This window comes from Scyliorhinus torazame, chromosome 19 (genome assembly GCF_047496885.1).
Source record: "Scyliorhinus torazame isolate Kashiwa2021f chromosome 19, sScyTor2.1, whole genome shotgun sequence".
Lineage (NCBI taxonomy): Eukaryota > Metazoa > Chordata > Chondrichthyes > Carcharhiniformes > Scyliorhinidae > Scyliorhinus > Scyliorhinus torazame.
In genome coordinates this window covers 18,940,001-18,958,520 of record NC_092725.1, presented here as the reverse complement: position 1 = coordinate 18,958,520, position 18,520 = coordinate 18,940,001, and the positions used below count along the sequence as shown (strand labels likewise).

Below are 18,520 nucleotides of genomic sequence, written 5' to 3'. Positions count from 1 at the left end.
TCCCCTTAACCTCCTTCGTTCCAGTGAGAACAAACCGAGTTTATTCAACCGCTCCTCATAGCTAATGCCCTCCATATCAGGCAACATTCTGGTAAATCTCTTCTGCACCCTCTCTAAAGCCTCCACATCCTTCTGGTAGTGTGGCGACCAGAATTGAACACTATACTCCAAGTGTGGCCTAACTAAGGTTCTATACAGCTGCAACATGACTTGCCAATTCTTATACTCAATGCCCCGGACAATGAAGGTAAGCATGCCGTATGCCTGCTTGACTACCTTCTCCACCTGTGTTGCCCCTTTCAATGACCTGTGGACATGTACTCCTAGATCTCTTTGACTTTCAATACTCTTGAGGGTTCTACCATTCACTGTATATTCCCTACCTGCATTAGACCTTCCAAAATGCATTACCTGACATTTGTCCGGATTAAACTCCATCTGCCATCTCTCAGCCCAAGTCTCCAAACAATCTAAATCCTGCTTTATCCTCTGACAGTCCTCATCGCTATCCGCAATTCCACCAACCTTTGTGTCGTCTGCAAACTTACTAATCAGACCAGTTACATTTTCCTCCAAATCATTTACATATACTACAAAGAGCAAAGGTCCCAGCACTGATCCCTGTGGAACACCACTGGTCACAGCCCTCCAATTAGAAAAGCATCCTTCCATTGCTACTCTCTGCCTTCTATGACCTAGCCAGTTCTGTATCCACCTTGCCAGCTCACCCCTGATCCCGTGTGACGTCACCTTTTGTACTAGTCTACCATGAGGGACCTTGTCAAAGGCCTTACTGAAGTCCGTATAGACAACATCCACTGCCCTACCTGCATCAATCATCTTAGTGACCTCCTCGAAAAACTCTATCAAGTTAGTGAGACACGACCTCCCCTTCACAAAACCATGCTGCCTCTCACTAATACGTCCATTTGCTTCTAAATGGGAGTCAATCCTGTCTCGAAGAATTCTCTCCAGTAATTTCCCTACCACTGAAGTAAGGCTCACTGGCCTGTAGTTCCCTGGATTATCCTTGCTACCCTTCTTAAACAGAGGAACAACATTGGCTATTCTCCAGTCCTCCGGGACATCCCCTGAAGACAGTGAGGATCCAAAGATTTCTGTCAAGGCCTCAGCAATTTCCTCTCCAGCCTCCTTCAGTATTCTGGGGTAGATCCCATCAGGCCTTGGGGACTTATCTACCTTAATATTTTTTAAGACACCCAACATCTCGTCTTTTTGGTTCTCAATGTGACCCAGGCTATCTACACACCCTTCTCCAGACTCAATATCTACCAATTTCTTCTCTTTGGTGAATATTGATGCAAAGTATTCATTTAGTACCTCGCCCATTTCCTCTGGCTCCACACATAGATTCCCTTGCCTATCCTTCAGTGGGTCAACCCTTTCCCTGGCTACCCTCTTGCTTTTTATGTACGTGTAAAAAGCCTTGGGATTTTCCTTAACCCTATTTGCCAATGACTTTTCGTGACCCCTTCTAGCCCTCCTGACTCCTTGCTTAAGTTCCTTCCTACTTTCCTTATATTCCACGCAGGCTTCGTCTGTTCCCAGCCTTTTAGCCCTGACAAATGCCTCCTTTTTCTTTTTGACGAGGCCTACAATATCTCTCGTTATCCAAGGTTCCTGAAAATTGTCGTATTTATCCTTCTTCCTCACAGGAACATGCCGGTCCTGAATTCCTTTCAACTGACACTTGAAAGCCTCCCACATGTCAGAAGTTGATTTGCCCTCAAACATCCGCCCCCAATCTATGTTCTTCAGTTCCCGCCTAATATTGTTGTAATTAGCCTTCCCCCAATTTAGCACTTTCATCCTAGGACCACTCTTATCCTTGTCCACCAGGACTTTAAAACTTACTGAATTGTGGTCACTGTTACCGAAATGCTCCCCTACTGAAACATCTACCACCTGGCCGGGCTCATTCACCAATACCAGGTCCAGTACCGCCCCTTCCCTAGTTGGACTGCCTACATATTGTTTTAAGAAGCCCTCCTGGATGCTCCTTACAAACTCTGCCCCGTCTAAGCCCCTGGCACTAAGTGAGTCCCAGTCAATATTGGGGAAGTTGAAGTCTCCCATCACCACAACCCTGTTGTTTTTACTCTTTTCCAAAATCTGTCTACCTATCTGCTCCTCTATCTCCCGCTGGCTGTTGGGAGGCCTGTAGTAAACCCCCAACATTGTGACAGCACCCTTCTTATTCCTGATCTCTACCCATGTAGCCTCACTGCCCTCTGAGGTGTCCTCCCGCAGTACAGCTGTGATATTCTCCCGAACCAGTAGCGCAACTCCGCCTCCCCTTTTACATCCCCCTCTATCCCGCCTGAAACATCTAAATCCTGGAACGTTTAGCTGCCAATCCTGCCTTTCCCTCAACCAGGTCTCTGTAATGGCAACAACATCATAGTTCCAAGTACTAATCCAAGCTCTAAGTTCATCTGCCTTACCCGTAATACTTCTTGCATTAAAACATATGCACTTCAGGCCACCAGACCCGCTGTGTTCAGCAACTTCTCCCTGTCTGCTCTGCCTCAGAGCCCCACTGTCCCTATTCCCTAGTTCTCCCTCAATGCTCTCACCTTCTGACCTATTGCTCCCGTGCCCACCCCCCTGCCATACTAGTTTAAACCCTCCCGTGTGGCACTAGCAAACCTCGCGGCCAGGATATTTATGCCTCTCCGGTTTAGATGCAACCCGTCCTTCTTATATAGGCCACACCTGCCTCGGAAGAGCTCCCAGTGGTCCAGATAACGGAAACCCTCCCTCCTGCACCAGCTGTTTAGCCACGTGTTTAGCTGCTCTATCTTCCTATTTCTAGCCTCACTGGCACGTGGCACAGGGAGTAATCCCGAGATTACAACCGTCGAGGTCCTGTCTTTTAACTTTCTGCCTAGCTCCCTGAACTCCTGCTGCAGGACCTCATGCCCCTTCCTGCCTATGTCGTTAGTACCAATATGTACAAAGACCTCTGCCTGTTTGCCCTCCCCCTTCAGAATGCCCTCTACCCGTTTGGAGACGAATCAGATATCCCTCGGTTCGACCACACTGGGAGCACTGTGCACAGTTCTGGTCTTGATATCCCTCGGTTAGACCACACTGGGAGCACAGTGCACAGTTCTGGTCTCCGTATCCCTCGGTTAGACCACACTGGGAGCACTGTGCACAGTTGTGGTCTCCATATCCCTCAGTTAGACCACACTGGGAGCACTGTGCACAGTTCTGGTCTCCATTTCCCTCAGTTAGACCACACTGGGAACACTGTGCACAGTTCTGGTCTCCATATCCCTCGGTTAGACCACACTGGGAGCACTGTGCACAGTTCTGGTCTCCATATCCCTCAGTTAGACCACACTGGGAGCACTGTGCCCAGTTAAAGTCTCCATATCCCTCGGTTAGACCACACTGGGAGCACTGTGCACAGTTCTGGTCTCCATATCCCTCAGTTAGACCACACTGGGACCACTGTGCACAGTTCTAGTTTCCACATCCCTCAGTTAGACCACACTGGGAGCACTGTGCCCAGTTCTAGTCTCCATATCCCTCGGTTAGACCACACTGGGAGCACTGTGCACAGTTCTGGTCTCCATATCCCTCAGTTAGACCACACTGGGAGCACTGTGCACAGTTCTGGTCTCCATATCCCTCGGTTAGACCACACTGGGAGCACTGTGCACTGTTCTGGTCTCCATAACCCTTGGTTAGACCACCCTGAATTCACGGGAGAGACCCCCTAGCGAACGGCCACATCTGAGCTGATGGTTCCCCATCAAGTGCTCACGTGGGTGCCGATCAGTACACCCGTTTTAGACACGTAATACTGGCAACATGGCTGCTGTGGGGACTTGACGAGGTGAATCGCCACCTCCGCTCCCGGGCAATGAGTGGGTGGGGTTGGGGGGAGTGGGGTGGGGAGGCAGCCATACTCGTGGTGGGCTGCCACTTGTGGTGGTGGGGGGCTTCCCCATCAGCTGGTGGGAGATGTGGCTGTCTCGGCGTCTGCAGGTCCACCATCCCACCCCCAGGTCATGTTTACCCATCACGAGGGCATCCCCGGGCCCCTGCCTGTCTGCCCCCGCACCACCCATTGACTGACGGGCCCTCTGGCCGTGCGGCTGGAGGCTATCGCTAATGGGGGATTGGCAAATTTGGTTCAGTGAGAACTTCACACAGCGCAGTTGGATTCCTTTTGCCGGGCCATGAAGCATGTGGGAATTCTTGCCCAGCATTCTAATCACACCTTGATGCCTGAACACTGCAGCAGTCAACACCCAGGGGCTGGGACACAGCTCCAAGGACATGTTCACAGCCGGATGGTGGATGAATGCCCGGGGAGGGGTCCAACGCCCGGCACATGCAACATTACATGTGGGTGTCTGGTGTACGGGTGTGGAGTCCAGTGAGCAGGGGTCCCGCTGTGGAGACCCTCATCCTCGTCCCCTTCACATAGGACGTGGTCTCGCCTGATATCTCCCTTCACCCCTCTCCACTCCCCCCCCCTTCTCCCTTAAGCATCTCATTTCCCCATCTCCGCTTCACCCCCCAAATCCCAAACATCGACCCTGTTGCATAGAATTTCACAGATCATAGAATTTACAGTGCAGAAGGAGGCCATTCGGCCCATCGAGTCTGCACCGGCTCTTGGAAAGAGCACCCCACCCAAGGTCAACACCTCCACCCTATCCCCATAACCCAGCAACCCCACCCAACATAAAAGCAAATTTGGACACTAAGGGCAATTTATCACGGCCAATCCACCTAACCTGCACATCTTTGGACTGTGGGAGGAAACCGGAGCACCCGGAGGAAACCCACGCAGACACGGGGAGGATGTGCAGACTCCGCACAGACAGTGACCCAAGCCGGGAATCGAACCGGGGACCCTGGAACTGTGAAGCAATTGTGCTATCCACAATGCTACCGTGCTGTTTCGACCTACAAGGGTCTGTGTCATATTGCCCCAGGGTGCTAGGACGGTCTCGGCACCATCAGCGGGTGACTATCGAGGGCAGGGTGGCACTGAGAGCTGAACACTGGTGCTCCTCAATCTATGCCACAGTCTGACCTCTGCTTGTCTGCTGAGTGCTCGCTCGCACCCATCACCTGCACGCGGTGGGCCTGGTGAGGCAGGGAAAGGGGGGGTATGTCCAGGACCACCATGCCTGGGGAACGGAGGCAGGGGATCCGTACACAGCCTGCATTCGGAGGAAAGTGACTGGGGCGTCAGATTGCTCAAGTGCAACATATTTTAATGCTGTACATATGTGTCCCCAACTGCCCCGAGCCCCCGATGGTGCTGTCCTCCTCCCCCATCCAGCGCAACCCTTCCCCCACACCCCTTCCTCCCCCTTCTCCCCCCCACCTCCCCCAGTGCCCTCTCAGTGACCCTCGACCTGCTCGGCCTACCGTGCTCGACCCCTGCACCTCATGTGTCCCCAGGATGCACATCAGAGATGGAGGCAAGCTTCTGCCTACCGCGTACCGTGGCCTTTGGTGCCCCTGGTGGACGACCTCTGGGGGCCCTGGGGCCGGTGGGCAGTGGCACATGCCCCACTGTGCCACCATGTTCTATGTGCTGACTTCGAAATTGGCTGTTGTCGGGGGGCGGGGGGGGGGGGGGGGTCTCATGGGAGCAGGTGGCTGCTGTCGCCACTCCGTGCTGTGGCTCCATGTTGGCACCTCACGCCCCCTCCTCCCAGTTGTGCAGTTTTGGTGGATTGGCCATGATCAATGTGCGGTGTTACAGGGATAGGAGGATCTTTTGGAGTGTCGGTGAAGACCCGATGGTGCGACTCGTCTCCTAGGTGTCTCTCCGTCTCTGTCTCTGTGTAACTTGGCTTATCGCTGTCTCCATGCGTCACACTCTTTGTCTTTGCCTCTCTGTGACTTACTCTTTGTGTTTCTGTCCCTCTCCCTTGCTGTAAAACTCTCTTCTCTCTCTGCCCTCCCCCTCTCTCCTTCTGTCCTCCATGGGACTGGTGTCCACCATAACACACACACACATACAGTTATATATAAAATATCCAGTTCAGAACAGATCTGCAAAGGGTATTTGGCAATTCTCCATGGATTAATCTGATGATATTTGTCCATGGAGCAGTTGAGAGTTTCTGTGTTGTTCGCACAGACAGGCCCCTCTTCAAGGGACAGCTCATCGCTCACTCTGTGTGGAAGGATGTCAGACAGGATGGAGACTGGCGACAGTTCAGTTCCGTGTCCCGGTTAAATACTTAACAGGCTGGAGGAAATGTTTCACAGTGGCCAACGCTCGTCACAGCTCCGATGGCCAAAGGTGGAACCCGTCACACCGACATTGCATCCTGTCCAATGCCCAAGGCTTTACCCCAATCCTGTCCACACCCTGTGTAGTCTAATCTGCAGCTAATGCCCAACCCTGGGGTGGCATCAAATAGCCGGTCGATGTTGAGTCTATTGCACCATTCGGCCCATCTAATCAATGCAGTTGGGGTTGGAAGGCAGCGAGGATTCATTGGGGGCTTGGACCCCCCTCCCCCAGGGAAGAGGGGATGGAGAGACTTGGGGAGCGGGGGATGAAAGCGTTTAAAAGTGACATATGTTGATCCCAGACCAGACCCCCAACAGTGGCTCGTAAACTACACAGGAACCCCAAAATGTTATTTTAATGTTGTCAGACTGTGAGGAGAGAATTCCTCGCTCCAGCAGTTGCTTCACAAACAAATGGGGATGTGGTCGATTGAAACATACTTTATTCCTAAAATAGCATTAAAATATCTATAACATCACATTGAAAATAACTTACAATTACCCTTTAAACAATACTGCCCACTACAGTGAATACAAGACCCTGAACTGCTGTCTTTATTCCCACTAAATCAGCAAGAAAATAAACCCCCTCAGCTCTAAAGCTGCGGTAACAACCATTGACTCTCAGGAATAATTACTTTACAGAGATGTTTCTTTGAGAAAGAGCGATCTCTTGACCCTGCTTTAAGATAGGATCTGACCCCTGTCAGACCCATGCAGAAACTCTGGCTGTATCTCACCAGAAGATTTTTCTCAGCTTTTCTCAGCTCCCCATTGTGCTCAGACAAGTTGCACGGCTTTAAAGACTGTTAATCTGGTTTAACTGAAGAGCAGGGAGAGCAACACTGTTTGACCTGGACTCACAACTTCATTCAAAAAATCAACTGACCTGCTTTCTGCAGAATTCCTGTTGCATTGGTTCCACCCAGTAATGACTTCACCTTGCCATACTGAAATCTAATTAACTCCACAGGGATTCCCCTTCATCCCAACCATCTGCATTAGCTCAAGCTTTTTACCATGCTTTAATTGCACCACTGGCTCATAAAACACCCTTGCCATTTAAACTAGGGTTTCTTTGTGAAACGTGACTGCAGCAGTCACACACACATCAGCCCAGGTGTTTAACCTTGACTGCACCAAATACCCAGAGTGATATATTTTCAATTCTACATTAATCCCAGACAGGAGTCACTTATTGGGGTCAATTGTAATCTGGGTGGGTGGGAGGGGAGGTCGGAGCTGTAGAAGGAGTGGTGGGGTGGGGGAGGAAGATGGCGGCTGAGTCTCTGGGTGAACGCAGGCACTGCAGAGAGGGATGGTGGTCCCCCAGTGGGGGCGGTGAGTGAGACTCTGAGCCTGAAGAGGAAACAGCCAGCGTGAAGGGAAAACACAGACCACCAGACAATGACAGACAGAGTACTGATGCCTCCCCCTCCCCTCTCAGTATAGGGTTAGGGGTTGGTGTATTCTGCAACCTGGAGTGTTAAATACATCTCTGCCACAAGAGGAACGTGGAACTCCTGGATTGTGGTGAAGACACACCTGGTTTCTTCATGTCCCTTCAGCCAAGGTCAATCTGCCACCTTAACCCAGTCCGGCCAACGCGTGACTCCATGCTCCGCAGCGACCCGATTGGTTGCAAGCCGCCCTGGCCTCCCCCTCAGATTGTCAGGGAGGTGGAAGGTGAGGTTATCGAGAGTGGGAGGAGCACATGGACATCTGGTGACTCCAATGTAAACAGTGTGAAGAGCCGAGGCCCCAGGCTGGTCCAGTGCCAGCCGTCTCCACCCCCGCCCGGTGCCCCCCATCCCCACTCCAGCCATGCCCTGTGGAGGGACTGGCCCCTGGGGACGCAGAGGGACTGAGATCAGCCAATGATCTCATTGAATGGTGGGACAGGCTCGAGGGGCTGAATGGCCTCCTCCGGTTCCTATGATCGTATGACCCTCAACCCTTGACCCCCTGACTCTGTTGCGTGACGGGGCAAACACTGGATATTAAACCTCTCGATGCCCTCTGTCAGCCAATGAACCCGCTCTCCCTCATGTACAAATACCAATTGAAAGGATCGATAAGGGGAGTGTGGGGCACAGAATCTTCTCAGATCGGGAGACCTGGATGCCCATCACCAAGAATGTCTGCCTGAGGACCCGCGCTGACCCAGTTGGTTGAGCCACTGAGGACACAGACACCAGATGTGGGCAGAGCCAAGGGGGAGAGGGGCCAATCCAGGGAGGGGTTTACAGCCACCTGATACTGTCCACTCCCGATCTACCTGTCGCTGACGTACCCCTCCGGGGCACTCGTGTACCAAACTCCAGGAATCTTTATTGTCACAAGTAGGCTCACATCAACACTGAATAGAGTTACTGTGAAAACCCCCGAGTGAAAATGAAATGAAATGAAAATCGCTTATTGTCACAAGTAGGCTTCAAATGTAGTTACTGTGAAAAGCCCCTAGTCGCCACATTCCGGCGCCTGTCCGGGGAGGCTGGTACGGGAATAGAACCGTGCTGCTGGCCTGCTTTAAAAGCCAGCGATTTAGCCCAGTGTGCTAAACCAGTCGCCACATTCCGGCGCCTGCTCGGGTCCACAGAGGGAGAATTCAGAATGTCCAATTCACCCAACAAGCCCGTCTTTCGGGACTTGTGGGAGGAAACCGGAGCGAAACCCACGCTGGCACGGGGAGAACGTGCAGACTCTGCACAGACAGTGACCCAAGCCAGGAATCGAACCAGGGACCCTGGAGCTGTGAGGCAGCAGTGCTAACCACTGGGCTACCGCGCTGCCCAGATGCAGCAATATCGAAAACAGAATAACTACGTCAACCTTACAACTGTAACAAGAGAGACAGGGAGCAGGGAGAGAGAGACAGAGGGATAGGGTGTGAGAAATGGAGAGATTGCAAAAATGAGACAGAGAGGGGGGAGGGGAAGGTAAAATAAGTTGTGCTTTTACATATCCCCCATAAACATTGGCCCCATAACACCGGGGAGAGCTCCCCCGACTCTTCACCCAATCGTGGCCGAGGGACCAGGTGATACAGGTTTGACATCATTGACAAAAGAGGCGCCATTGGCTAAATGGTCTGTTGTATGATTCTTATATGAAACAGCAAAACATTTTTGCAAACCCTTTCCAGCTCAGTTATTATTCAGACTTATCCCTCCATTTATTAATGAGAAACCGATTTGATTCCAGTTAATGTCGAACACGTCCATTCGACCTGTCCAAGGTGGAGCCTACCCGCGTCGTGTGTGTGTGATTATTAACCACAGCAGGCTCAACGTGTTGATATAAAGGGCTCCTGTGCCCCAGCTATCTCACTGTGACCGGGAGGAGATCAGTGGAGAACGATGAAAGGACTGTTTTTGCTGCTGGGGTTCCTGGTGCTGATACAGCCCATAGCTGGCAATGGATTCATTGGTGGTTCAGTCCCGTCAAGTTCGTATCTCTTTCAGTATACCATGTAGAAAAATTCAGATGGGCATGAGGTTGTGCCCAAGGTGGGGCCAGCTCTCAGCGCGTGTGTATGTGCATGAGTAACTACAGAAAGCTTGCGCGATTCATGTAAAAAGCATATGTGCTCGCAGTCCTGGTGCCCATATCCCTCGGTTAGCACCTACCTGGATCACTGTGTACTGTCCTGGCTTCAATACCATGGGTTTCACTACACTGGGATCACTGTGCACAGTTCTGGTCTCCATATCCCTCGGTTAGACCACACTGGGGGCACTGTGCACAGTTCAGGTCTCCATATCCCTCGGTGAGACCACACTGGGATCACTGTGCACAGTTCAGGTCTCCATATCCCTCGGTTAGACCACACTGGGATCACTGTGCACAGTTCAGGTCTCCACATCCCTCGGTTAGACCACACTGGGATCACTGTGCACAGTTCAGGTCTCCATATCCCTCGGTTAGACCACATTGGGATCACTGTGCACAGTTCAGGTCTCCTTATCCCTCGGTTAGACCACACTGGGAGCACTGTGCACAGTTCAGGTCTCCATATCCCTCGGTTAGACCACACTGGGATCACTGTGCACAGTTCAGGTCTCCATATCCCTCGGTTAGACCACACTGGGATCACTGTGCACAGTTCAGGTCTCCACATCCCTCGGTTAGACCACACTGGGATCACTGTGCACAGTTCAGGTCTCCATATCCCTCGGTTAGACCACATTGGGATCACTGTGCACAGTTCAGGTCTCCTTATCCCTCGGTTAGACCACACTGGGATCACTGTGCACAGTTCTGGTCTCGATATCCCTCGGTTAGACCACACTGGGAGCACTGTGCACAGTTCTGGTCTCCATATCCCTCGGTTAGACTACACTGGGATCACTGTGCACAGTTCTGGTCTCCATATCCCTCAGTTAGGCCACACTGGGAGCACGATGCACAGTTCTGGTCTCCATATCCCTCAGTTAGACCACACAGGCAGCACTGTGCACAGTTCAGGTCTCCATATCCCTCGGTTAGACAACACTGGGAGCACTGTGCACATTTCTGGTCTCTATTTCCCTCGGTTAGACCACACTGGGAGCACTGTGCACAGTTGTAGTCTCCATATCCCTCGGTTAGACCACACTGGGAGCACTGTGCACAGTTCTGGTCTCCATATCCCTCGGTTAGACCACACTGGGAGCAATGTGCACAGTTCAGGTCTCCATATCCCTCGGTAAGACCACACTGGGAGCACTGTGCACAGTTCTGGTCTCCATATCCCTCAGTTAGACCACACTGGGGGCACTGTCCACAGTTCTGGTCTCCGTATCCCTCAGTTAGACCACAGTGGGAGCACTGTGCACAGTTCTAGTCTCCATATCCCTGTCAGACCACACTGGGGGCACTGTGCACAGTTCTGGTCTCCATATCCCTCGGTTAGACCACACTGGGAGCACTGTGCACAGTTCTGGTCTCCGTATCCCTCAGTTAGACCACACTGGGAGCAGCCCCCCCCCCCGAGTCGCTCTCCCTGCCCCCCCACCTGGATGGCCCCCGCAGCCAGAATGCCGAGGTCCCGCCAGGCAGGACCATATGTAAATGTCACCGGCGGTACTCGGCTGGCACTTTGCCCGCTTTCCACGGCCCCTGACCGGCGCCGCGGCGACTGCGCCGGCGCGATTGGCGGCGATTCTCTGGGCGCCGGCCCGGGGTCGGAGCGGCGTGGCGGGATTTACGTGCCCCTCCGCCGATTCTCCAACCAGGCCCGGGATCAGAGAATCTTGGCCCATGGGCTTCTGAAAGGATGACATCAATGATTTTTTTTCCATTCTACTTCCCAGCTGCGAGAACCTGCTTTCAAGTTGGAGCAACCTGCCGAATTGAACCCTGTCAGAAACTGGAGTACAGGTTGTCGAATCATTGTGACTTTTTTCTGAAGTGCTGCGGAGTTCATACACGTATCCAGAAATAATGTGACCCACTGTGGTATCCAGCGATTACGCTCAATTATACTCACGGTAATCTCTGTTATTCAGGCTAAGTTGCCGTCTGTAGATCCAATTACCCCTGACCCCCTGCTTTATGAATCATGTGAATAAAACTGGCTTCATCATTCACCACCTCTTGTCCGCTTCTGACTTCTCACACAGATCGGGATGTTAGTCTATCAACGGTCATGGAGTTAGAGAGAGAGAGGGTTTGAGAGAGCAGAAGAGTAAGAGAGTGGGACGAACTAGAGGAAGGGGACTACGAGAGGGAGTGTGAGTGCGAGATGGAGAGCAGGGAAAACTAACGAGAGGTGGAGTGACAGAGAGAAAGCGAGAGTTCGAGAAAGGGGGGGAGAGAGAGAATGGGCTAAATAGGGAAAGGTGAGAGAATAGAGTGAGGGACAATTAGGGAGAGGGACAGTCGCCCAGAGAGAGATAGTGAGGGAGAGTTAGAGAGAGTGGGACAGTAGGAGAGGGTGTGTTAGTGAGAGGGGGAGACATAGATTGAGGGGGAGAGTAAGCGAGAGACAGTTAGAGATGAGGAGTGATAGAGGGAGGGTTAGACAGAGTGGTAAATTAGAGAGAGAAGGAGAGTTGGAGAGAGTGAAAGAGGGGGAGAATTGGAGGAAGAGTTAGAGAGGGTGAAAGTTGGAGAAAGGAGATGAAAACGATAATTGCTTATTGTCACAAGTAGGCTTCAATGAAGTTACTGTGAAAAGCCCCTAGTCGCCATATTCCGGCGCCTGTTCGGGGAGGCTGTTACGGGAATTGAACCGTGCTGCTGGCCTGCCTTGGTCTGCTTTCAAAGCGAGCAATTTAGCCCTGTGCTAAACAGTCCCTGAGGCAGTATAAGGGAGAGGGGGAGAGTTAGAGAGAGAGGGTAAATTAGGGAGAGGGGAAGCGTAGAGAGAGGGGGAGAGTTAGAGAGAGAGGGTAAATTAGGGAGAGGGGAAGCGTAGAGAGAGGGGAGAATTAGAGAGAGGGAGAGAGTCAGAGAGAGCAGAGAGTCAGAGAGAGAGAGGGAGTGTTAGGGAGAGGGGGAGTGTTAAAGAGATGGGGACATTTAGAGAGAGCGAAGGAGATTGGCAGCTAAACTTTCCAGGATTTAGATGTTTCAGGAGGGATAGAGGGGGTTGCACGATTGGTTAAGGAGAATATCACAGCTGTATTTCAGGAGGACACCTCAGAGGGCTCATGCAGCAGGGCAATATGGGTAGAGTTCAGGAATAGGAAGGGTGCAGTCACAATGTTGGGGGTTTACCAGAGGCCTCCCAACAGCCGGCGGGAGATAGAGGAGCAGATATGTCGATGAATTTTAGAAAGGTAAAAGCAACAGGGTTGTTGTGGTGGGGTGGTTTTAACTTCTCCTATATTGACTGGGACTCACAGATGCTCGGGGTGTGGATGGGGCAGAGTTTGGAAGGAGCATCCAGGAGAGCTTCTTCAAACAATATGTGGATAGTCCAACTAGGGAAGGGGCCGTACTGGACCTGGTATTGGGGAATGATCCCGGCCATGTGATCGAAGTCTCAGTCGGGGAGCATTTCGGGAATAGTGACCATAATTTAGTAAGTTTTAAGGGATTATTGGATAAAGGTAAGAGTAGTCCTCAGGTAAAGGTGCTAAATTGGGGAATACTAGTTACAACAGTATTAGGCCGGAACTGAATAATCTAGATTGGGGGCAGATGTTTGAGAGTAAATCAACATCTGGCATGTGGGAGGCTTTGAAATGCCAGTTGATAGGAATTCAGGACCGGCATATTCCTGTGAGGAAGATGGATAAGTACGGCAAGTTTCAGGAATCTTGGATAACGGGGGGTATTGTGAGCCCAGTCCAAAAGGAAGCATTTGTAAGGACGAGAAGGCTGGGAAACGTGAAGCTGGCGAGGAATATAAGGAAAGTACGAAGGAGCTTAAGGAAGGGGTCAGGAGGGCTAAAAAAGGTCACGAAAAGTCATTGGCTAACATTATTAGGGAAAGTCGCAAGGCTTTTTATTCGTACATAAAGAGCTAGAGGGTAGCCAGGGTTGGCCCACTCAAGGACAGAGGAGGGAATCTTTGTGCGGAGCCAGAGGACATGGGCACGGATCTAAATCAGTACTTTGCATCAGTATTCACCTGCCAGGGAGAGTGGGAGTGTGTTCCATCTCTGCAGGTCCTTTTTAACTTCCTCCGTCAGCTTGGTCAGGTTCCACTTGTGGATTTGTGTCCAGTCATGGGCAATTTGGATCCCCAAGTAGTGGAATTTGAGTCGGGCCTGTATAAACGGCAGCCCCTCCAGCTCTGCCCCTCCCCCTCCAGCTCTGCCCCTCCCCTCTCCAGCTCTGTCCCTCCGCCCTCCAGCTCTGTCCCTGCGCCGTCCAGCTCTGCCCCTCCCCCTCCAGCCCTGCCCCTCCCCTCTCCAGCTCTGCCCCTCCCCCTTGCGGTTCACCGGGAACATCGCCGTTTTGCTCAGGTTGAGTTTTTAGTCCGAGAAGTTTCCAACCTCTTTCGAGAGCACCATGGTTCCCTCCATGCTGCTTTGTGGGTCCGAGGTGTAAAGGAGAGGTCATCCGCGTGTGTTCTCTGCCTCCCCTCCGGATCCCCTTCCAATTCTTTGCCGCCCTGAACCCGATCGCCAGTGGTTCAGTCACCAGAGTGAACAGCAGCGGGGATAACGGACATCCCTGCCTCGTGCCTCTGTGTCGCTGGAAGTATTTAGAGCTGGTGGTGTTTGTCCGTACGCTCGCAGTGGGAACGTTGTACAGGAGTTTCATCCAGGCGGTGATCCCTGTTCCAAGCCGGAACCGCTCCAGTACCTCGATGACGTACTTCCACTCGACTCTGTCAAAGGCCCCTCCTGTGTCCAGGGAGACGATCACCTCAGGTGTTCTCTCCCCGGATGGGGTCTTTATCACGTTCAGCAGGCGGCTAATGTTCGATGTTAGCTGTCTACCCTTTACAAAGCCCGTCTGGTCTCCTACACCACCTCTGGTATTCAGTCCTCCAGTCTTTTGGCCCGGATCTTATCCAGGATTTTTGAGTCGATGTTTAGCAGCGAAATGGGTCTGGAGGACCCGCATTCTGTTGGGTCTTTGTCCTCTTTGGGGATCAGTGAGATTGAGGTTTGTGCCAGCGTGGGTGGCACGGTGCCCTTCGCCACCGAGACCGCGAACATCTCCCGCAGGTGCGGGTCAGTGCCCATTTTCTGTCCGGGAATCCGTCTGGTCCCGGTGCCTTCCCCACCTCCATGACCTGTCCCAGTTCCAGCGGCGCTTCCCAACCCAGTCTCCATTCCTCCCCCACGACTGGCATGTCCAATTCATCGAGGAACTGTTTCATCCCAAATCCCCGGCTGGGGGCTCAGAGGTGTCCAGCTCCCAGTAGAAGGTCTCAAACACCTCGTTGGCCTTTTTCCGGCTCGGTTACTAGTTTGCCCCTGCTGTTTCTAATCTGTGCTATTTCCCTTGTGGCTGCCTGCTTCCTCAGCTGGTGGGCCAGGAGACGGCTGGCCTTGTCTCCGTGTTCGTGCAGGGATCCCGTGTCTGGCGGAGTGGGTACACTGTTTTCCTCATGGAGAGCAGTTTGATTCGTCAGTGTGTATCTATGTCGTGGATTTTCACCATGTTCTTCTCTATAATCTCCGTGTTGTCCCAATTGGGAGCGTACACGTTCACCAGGACTACCGGTGCCCGTCCAGGACACCGCTGACAATGACGTACCGTCCTCCTGGGTCTGTAACCATCCTCATTGCTGTAAATATCGTCCTCTTATTTAACAGAATGGCTACTCCCCTGGTCCTCGTCCCGTAGCAGGAATGGTAGGTCTGTCCCACCCAGTCCTTCCTGACCTGCAGTCGGTCCTTCTCCCTCAGGTGAGTCTCTTGGACGAAGACAATGTCGGCTTTCATATCTTTCAAGTGGGCTAGACTAGTACCTCTCCCATCACCCATGGCACCTTCCCATGCAATCGCAGAAGGTGTAACACCTGCCCCTTTACCTCTTCCATGCTTAACATCCCAGCCCAAACACACACATTCCAGGTTAAGCAGCGTTTCACTTGCATCTCTTCCAATTTGGTCTATTGCATTCGCTGCTCCCAATGTGGTTGCCTCTATATCGGAGAGACCAGACGCAGACTGGGTGGTCGCTTTGCTGAGCACCTTCGGTCTGTGCGCATTCCGGACCCGGACCTTCCCATTGCTTACCATTTTAACACAAGGCCCTGCTCCCATGCCCACATGTCTGTCCTTGGCCTGCTGCAATGTTCCAGTGAAGCTCAACGCAAACTGGAGGAACAACATCTCATCTTCCGGTTAGGCACGCGACAGCCTTCCGGCCTCAACATCGAATTCAACAACGTCAGAATCCAGACATTGAGGATTTGGGGAGAGTGGAGACGGCATCGGGGGGAGGTAGAGGCCTCAGTCTGGGCTCCGATACGGGACAACCATAAGTTCATTCCAGGTAGGATAGATGGCAGGTTCCTAAGCTGGCACTGGGCGGGAATTAAAACGATTGGGGATTTATTCAGCGACGGGACTTTTGCCAGTCTGAGGGCGCTGGAGGAGAAATTTGGGTTACCTCCGGGAAATGCCTTCAGGTATATGCAGGTTCGGGCGTTCGTGAGGAGGCGGGTAGGGGAATTCCCGATGCATCCTGCACCGAGGATTCAGGACAGGGTGGTTTCGGGCGTGCGGGTCGGGGAAGGTAAGATATCGGAGATATACCAGGAGCTGCAGGAGGCGGAGGAAGCCTCGGTGGAGGAGCTGAAGGGTAAGTGGGAGGAGGAGCTGGGTGAGGAGCTCGATGAGGGCCTGTGGGCTGACACCCTGGGCAGGGTTAATTCCTCCTCATCTTGCGCCAGGCTCAGCCTGATCCAGTTTAAAGTGGTGCACAGGACGCAGATGACAGGGGCCGTGTGGTCCCGGAAAGCTGAACGAGCCGTCCGATGCCCTATCCCGCGGCACATGTGCCAACGCACAAGTAGACCGTCTCCGAGCCCTTCACGAGGACCTCTGCCACCCGGGGGTCACTCGGTTCTACCACTTTGTAAAGACCCGCAACCTCCCCAACTATGTTGAGGAGGTCCGAACAGCCACCAGGAACTGCCAAATCTGCGCAGAGTGCAAGCCGCACTTTTTCAGGCCAGATAGAGTGCACCTGATCAAGGCTTCCTGACCCTTTGAGCGCCTCAGTCTGGATTTCAAAGGCCCCCTCCCCTCCACCGACCGCAACACGTACTTCCTAAACGTGGTGGACTAATACTCCCATTTCCCTTTCGCCATACCCTGCCCCAACAGGACCGCGGCCACGGTCATTAAAGCCCTCCGCACCATCTTTACACTGTTCGGTTTCCCCGCATACATCCATAGCGATAGGGGTCCTCCTTCATGAGCGACGAACTGCATCAATTCCTGCTCAGCAAGGGCATTGCCTCGAGCAGGGCGACCAGCTGCAACCCCCGGGGGAACGGTCAGGTAGAGAGGGAGAACGGTACAGTCTGGAAGACCGTCCTGCTGGCCTCACGGTCCAGAAGTCTCCCAGATTCCCCATTGGCAGGATGTCCTCCCAGATGCCCTCCACTCCATCCGGTCGCTGCTGTGTACCACAACTAATCAAATGCCTCACGAGCGCCTCCTTGTCTTCCCTAGGAAGTCCTCCTCTGGAACGTCACTTCCGACCTGGCTGGCAGCCCCAGGACCCATCTTGCTCCGAAAGCATGTGCGGGCGCACAAATCGGACCCATTGGTCGAGAGGGTTCATCTTCTCCACGCAAACCCTCAAATTGCCTATGTGGCGTACCCCGACGGCCGACAGGACACGGTCTCCCTGCGGGACTTGGCGCCCACCGGAACTCCCCACACCACCCCCCCCAACACCAATCACCCCCTCCCTCCCCCGGCGCACCCCACGGCTGCTCCCTTCCCAGGGGGATCGGTCCTCCTCCCGTGCCCGCCCTGGAGTAGTGAAACAGGAACAAACATCGCCACGCTCCCAGAGATGACAGTGCCCGAGCCAGCGCCTGCACCACCACCGGGGCTGAGACGATCGACAAGGACGACCAGGGAACCCACTCGACTCGCTGAAGCCGCGTGACAAAGCAATATCTGTAAATAATTCAGTAGCCCAGTAAAAGCGGCAGTGTAAATAGTTAACCGCTGATATCAATGCATAGCCACTGTGTTCAGGGAATTCCAGTACCAGCTTGGTAAACCCCTACTACCATGCGACCCACCACCCCGCCGGGTTCTTTTTTAACAAGGGGTGAATGTGGTAGTACGTATTAGGGGTAGTACGGTACCCTGTGATGCCGAGAGGCTATTGGTCGACAGACACTGGGTCCTGATTGGATCTGCCACCTGCTGGCTCCACCCAGTAAGGCGGAGTATAAGAACCCGTGTTCTCCCAGCAGCCGCATTCTGTAACTGAGCAGCTGGGGAGCAAGTCTGCTTAATAAAGCCTTCGATTGACTTCATCTCTTCTCGTCTCGTGAGTAATTGATTGTGCTACAATTTATTAAGCAGACTTAAAAGACTATGGAGCTCCGGATCGCCCCGGAGTGTCTGTGAATCAGCCCCCATGCAGCAAACTCAGCGGCCGTATTTAAACACTGGCTAGCGTGCTTTGAGGGATACCTCCGAACGGCCCCCGGCCGGACCACAGAAGATCAGAAAATGCAGGTCCTGCATTCCAGGGTGAGCCCGGAGATCTACACGCTCATCGAAGACGCGGAGGATTTCCAGGCGGCGCTCACCATGCTGAAAGGGGTCTGTATTCGGCCCATAAACCAGGTCTA

At 52.9% G+C, this 18,520-nt stretch overlaps 1 long non-coding RNA gene across 1 annotated transcript; it reads left to right on the top strand.

Moving 5' to 3' along the window:
• Positions 1 to 9,508: 9,508 nt before the first annotated feature.
• LOC140395864 (uncharacterized) lies at positions 9,509 to 11,870 on the top strand. The gene is made up of 2 exons (XR_011936341.1): positions 9,509 to 9,747; positions 11,595 to 11,870. It is a non-coding gene; the product is annotated as an uncharacterized lncRNA (long non-coding RNA).
• The last annotated feature ends 6,650 nt before the right edge of the window (positions 11,871 to 18,520 follow it).